At 55.7% G+C, this 5,541-nt stretch overlaps 1 protein-coding gene across 1 annotated transcript in view; it reads right to left on the minus strand.

Annotated features, from left to right (window-relative positions):
* VDR (vitamin D receptor) overlaps positions 1 to 1,285 on the minus strand; it is a 31,429-nt gene extending 30,144 nt beyond the window's left edge. Inside the window, exon 1 of the mRNA XM_010726813.3 lies at positions 1,227 to 1,285. The gene's annotated coding sequence lies outside the window, so the exon portion shown is untranslated. The remainder of the gene's footprint in view (positions 1 to 1,226) is intronic.
* Between the last annotated feature and the right edge of the window lie 4,256 nt (positions 1,286 to 5,541).

The following is a 5,541-nucleotide window of genomic DNA, read 5'->3' on the forward strand; positions in this document are numbered from 1 at the left end:
AGATACCCTACAGCAGCCCCCACCCCCTGCCCCTCTTCCAGGTGCCCCCCCCCCCCAGGCTCTTTCAGATGCCCTGGCGCTGCTTGCTGTAGGGAAAATCCCCCCCTCGTCCTCACGTAAATCCCCAGTGCTTTCCTTTTCCTTGCTCTGGGATCTTGAAGAGTCACAGCTGTCACATCCAACGTGGACACAGGCAGCCAAAGAAGTCACCGGGAAATTACAACCCAGTGCATTTACTGTGCTTATGATCCCACCTGGCAGAGGTGGTCTCCACATATCCCTCCAAAAAATAACCCAAAACAACAAAAAACACCCAATTGGGCAATTAAACTGAAGGTGCTCTTTAAGGCTGGTCATTCATCAGGCTCTGAGCTGAGTCAGAGAGCAGCACGTTGTTGTGAAAAGAAGCTGAAAGCTCTAAAACACAAAACAGGTACCCAGAGAGAAGGGGACTTGGGGACAGGGCACAGGAACTGGAGTGACAGCACACAACAGGGACGCTCAGAACAGAGAGATGCAAAGCTGGGGAAGGGGCTTTATGTCAGCATGGGATATAAGAGTGCCTCCCCCAGTCCTCAATGCATGGAAGGGGGAAGCAGCCCAGAGTAGTGAAAATCAGACAAACTTGGGGGGGGGAAATGAAGCCTTCCAATACAACCTTATCTACCCACCTCTGCTCAGACACCCCATGGCTCCAGCTGAACCCGACAGTGAGGGGGACTCTGACCCACACTTCTAGTTAAAAGCAACACCCAGAGGGATGGCTAGAAGGGGCAGGATCCCCCCCAGCCTAATGAGCCCCACTGGGGAAGAGGGGAATCCTTAGCACCCCCTTGGAAGAAAGTGGGGCAGAGCTCACAACGAGGAGGTAAAGGGGATCACATGGGACCCTAAACTAGGCAGGGGTGCACAGTGCTTCAGGGGGACAGATCTGGGAGGACAGAGCACCCCCCAAAGCAAGAGCAGAGAGACTGGGAGGCAACACAACACAAGCACACAGCAGTACAGAACCCCCAAGCTCTGAGAGCACCATGGGGTGACTGCGGGCCCCTGTAACCATAGGAAGCACGAGGGGATCCCCCCCGTAACGAAGAAGCCCCTATAGAAGCCCCCCAGCAACCACCAGAACTGCGACCTCCTCCCCCACGCTCCGGCACCGACACGAGGCTGCTCCCACCACACGCAGCACTCGGAGCCCACCCTCCCCAGTCCCCACAGCCCATTACCTGCACTCCCAGCGCTGCCACCCCCTCCGCCCCGGAGCCGCCTTTTGACGGGAACCGCCGGCTCCGCGTCCCGCCCCTCCCTCGGCCACGCCCCCTCCCTCCGGCCACGCCCCCGCTCATCCCACCAATGACAACGCGACGCCTCCTAGGCCACGCCCTCTAAGGGGTGGAGTCGCCCTGACACCGCCTACCGTTGCCATGTAAGGCGAGAAATGCGCTAAGCCCCGCCCACTATGGGCGTGGTGTGGGCTGGCGGGAAATTGCACGTGGCTGCCCGGCCCGGGGACCCCAGGAGGCGGCAGCGCGGCACCCCCCCGTTTCGGCCCAGCTTCTGCCCGTGCTGCTCCGCACCTGAGCCTTGTGGGGAGCCCCATGCACTGCCAGGGCCTTCTGGGCAGCTGCTGCTGGTTCTGCTTTGAGCTTTTGGGGTTCTGCTGCCTTGCATTTTTGGAGAGACAGACACTCTAGAAGGCGCAGTGGGGCGTGCAGTTTTGCTTCCTCCTGGCCTTCCCTCCTAGCTGCTTACCAGACAGAGCAAATTCTACCAGTACAAAAGTGCCCTCCAGAAGTCCTGGGCAAATCATCTTGCCGTTATAACAGCTCTTGAGGACACCCAGGTATCCTTGCAGAGTTTCACCTTTGCTCTGGTGGCTTCTGGAAGCTCAGGTGTCACATGGCTCTGTCCACAGAGCTGGCAGTGCTTCAGAGGCTGCTTCCCTTCCGGAGTTCTAAGTAACAATCCACCGTGTACTAGGAGCATTCATCACCTGGCAAATGAAATTCATTTCATTTATGTGCCTGCAGCATCTGCAGAGCTGGTCTCCATCCTCTCCCATTTTTAGGTTTACACTCAGAAGAGCTGCCACTGCAGACTGCAGTTCCTCTCCCTGATTGCATCTCTTGGAGAGTTCATGGATTTTTCTGATGCCTAGATCAGATTAAGGGCAGAAGGAGAGCTGATTCATCCCCTTCCTCCAGACCAGAGACAGAAGCATCTGCAAGTGCCCAAGCACAACTCCAAGCACAAGGATCAGTGTGGGCTCCCGGCAGTCAGGGCTGTTTGCAGCCCCCACTTTGTTTGGACTCTCTGCTCACCGCCGTCGTAGTTGGGGCTCCACATCCTGCACATGAACTGAGCCCATGCAAAGCCCTCACATGACTGGAAGTCAGGGACCTGCAGGTGGGGTGTGGCTGCCCTGCATGTCCTGGAGGTATCTGGGACTGTGCAATCAGCCATAAGTATTGATCATCATAAGTACTGATCTCAGCCACCCCAGATCCCCTTCTTGATGATGTAAATCAAACCTGGAGCACAGGGGTTCGAGCTGAGCCATTTCAGCTCACTGCAGCCCCAACCCAGACCTCTCAGTGTTCTGGGCACCTTACAGCCCTGCTCTGAAAACCTCCAGATATTTGTCAGCTTCTCCTTTTCCATCCTCCAAAACCTGTCCAGCAACATTTTATAAAGCGACAAGAAAGGCATCGAGAAAGTCCCCTCGTGATGTTCCAGGGTTTACCAAATGTCCCCTAAACCCAAACTCCCCAGAGAAACTGAACCCAAGCGCGGGCGGCACAGCAGACAGCAATCACCGCCCTGCAGCTGCGCTCATCGAGTTCAGCAGCTTTAATTTGTGTGGGGAAAGTGTTTTGCTGAATGTTTTCAAATTGATTTAATGAGACCAATCAGTGGGGAAAAAAAGAAAGAAAAAAAAAAGATCTGGGAAGAAATGAGAGTTCATTAGAGACAATTGGGTCGTATAAAACTTTTTCAGGGAATGAGGAGAGTGTTGTGGTAGAGGAGACAGACGGGGATGGTGATAGGGATGGGGGAAGGAAAATGGATAGGGATGGAGATAGGAATAGGGATAAGGATAGGGATAGGGGTAGAGATAAGGATAGAGATAGGGATGGGGATGGGAAGGGGTTAGGGATGGTGATAGGGATGGGGACGAGGATTGGGACTGAGATAGAGGTAGGGACAAGGACGGGGATGGCTCTCATACTATTGGGATAGACTTGTCCCCTACACCCAGACTGGCTTTGAAGGGAAAACGCCTTTAAAACTGGAACAAAAGGGATTACACCAGGACACCTGTCCCCTAACACGACTTCACGGTGTTTGGCACCCCCCAGACAGGACCTCACATTGAGGTTTCTCACCCATAACTTTCAGTGCAGCTTCTTTCTTCCTGTGGGGATTCTTCATTGTCTGCTACAGGGCTAAGCTCACCTTTCAGCCCCCCCTTAGTGGCTCAGTGAAGGCTTCCCTCTCCCCACCCCCTCCCCAAAATGCCCTGTGCAAAGCCCATCCATCCTCTGTTCACTTGAGGGTGATGGGATATGAGCAACTCACCCAATTAGGGGAGCAATTAGTGCGGACTGCAAGGCAGGGAGCCTCCCTCACGCCGGCGTTTTGCTCTCAGGAGGAAGAGAACAAATGATCCATTAAGCAACGCAGAGTTGGTACAAATATTTTCTTGCCATAAATTTGATTTTTATGGTTTGAGTGATTACGAAGGGAAGGAATTTGGTTTCCCATTGAGCCCACACATTTGTTGGGGCAGCAAAAAACCTGGGAGATCACAGCGGAGGCTCTTTGGGGTTATGTGAGCATCAGCTGACCCCAAAGATTCATTTCTTTTTCTGCTTCTGTCCCAGAGATGCAGGGCTTGGGGTGAGGGGGATGAAAGAGCTGGTTTGATTCTGTGTTCTCCCCCCCCCCCAAACCAATTGTGTGCTCCTATGCATCCATTTGTAACTGGGGAACGGGGGAGTGGGGAGGTTGGATTTTCCCCCTATTATCTGTGCATCCAGAGTGCAAAGCCCCGAAAATCCCAATAAATCGATGCAGATGGATCAGCACCCCCATCAGTGCGGAAATAAACCCTAAGGGACGATGCAGGAGAAGGAAGGGACAGCTGGGAAATGTGAATTTCTGCAGTAGCATGAGAAACCCTATGAACCTTAGAACTGCCAGTGAGAGGCAATTTCCCCCTTAAACGCTGCGTTTTGGGGTAATTTGTCTGCAGCGGTGCTTTTCCCCTCCAAACCCTCCGCAGCAAATCCCCGTGTTGGGAGCAGCAGCTCTGAGCTCGGGGAGGGGGGAAGCCTGGAGTCGAGCTTTTAGCAGAGGGCGCACATCTGTGCATAGAGCGGTACAGGAGCCGCTGTGCGCTGGGTGAGGCGACATCTAGTGAGCCTGCAGCGCAGGACAGAGAGTGCAGGGCTTGCACGGCCCTGCAGCACGGCCAGAGCATTGCATGGACACGCACAGCCCTGCACAAGCATGCACGACCTTGCACTAGGATGCACGGTATTGCATGAGCATGCACAGCCCTGCAAGAGTGCACGCAGACTTGAGTGTTTTGCACAAGCGTTCATGGTTTTGCATTGCCTCACAGTGGGAGTGGTGAACCTACAGCAGTCTGGGGGCTCATACTGGGATGGGTGTCCCCGTACTGGTGCAGGAAGGGTCCATACTGGGATGGGTGCCCCCATACTGGTGCAGGAAGGGTCCATACTGGGATGGGTGCCCCCATACTGGTGCAGGAAGGGTCCATACTGGGATGGGTGCCCCCATACTGGTGCAGGAAGGGTCCATACTGGGATGGGTGCCCCAGTAATGGTGCAGGAAGGGTCCATACTGGGATGGGTGTCCCCGTAGTGGTGCAGGAAGGGTCCGTTCCGGGATGGGTGCCCCCATACTGGTGTAGGAAGGGTCTGTACTGGGATGGGTGCCCCAATAATGGTGCAGGAAGGGTCCATACTGGGATGGGTGTCCCCGTAGTGGTGCAGGAAGGGTCCGTTCCGGGATGGGTGCCCCCATACTGGTGTAGGAAGGGTCTGTACTGGGATGGGTGTCTCCATACTGGTGCATGAAGGGTCTGTACTGGGATGGGTGTCCCCATACTGGTGCAGTAAGGGTCCGTTCTGGGATGGTGCCCCCATCCTGGTGATGGTTCCATACTGGGAAGAGGTCCCACGCCCTGGGTGGGGGGTCCATAATGTTGCTATGCACACACCGCTGCCCAGAAGCTCGTTCCCCCCAGCGCATGCGCACCCTCAGCGCTCTGCGCAGCACGTACGCATGCGCGAGGAGGGCAGCATCTGCTGCGCAAAGCGCATGCGCACACAGAGACGTGTCCTCAGAACACGCCCTGCCTCCTCCCGCGTGCGGAACCCTCGCGTGCGGAACCCCCGCGTGGTTGCGGCGCATGCGCAGTGCGGGACGGAACACACCCCCTCAGCCCCACCCAGAAGGCAGGGCCGTGCGCACCGCCCTAACGCTGTGCAGCGCATGCGCACTGAGGAAGCG

The sequence above is a fragment of the Meleagris gallopavo genome, unplaced genomic scaffold (genome assembly GCF_000146605.3).
Source record: "Meleagris gallopavo isolate NT-WF06-2002-E0010 breed Aviagen turkey brand Nicholas breeding stock unplaced genomic scaffold, Turkey_5.1 ChrUn_random_7180001856830, whole genome shotgun sequence".
Classification (NCBI taxonomy): domain Eukaryota; kingdom Metazoa; phylum Chordata; class Aves; order Galliformes; family Phasianidae; genus Meleagris; species Meleagris gallopavo.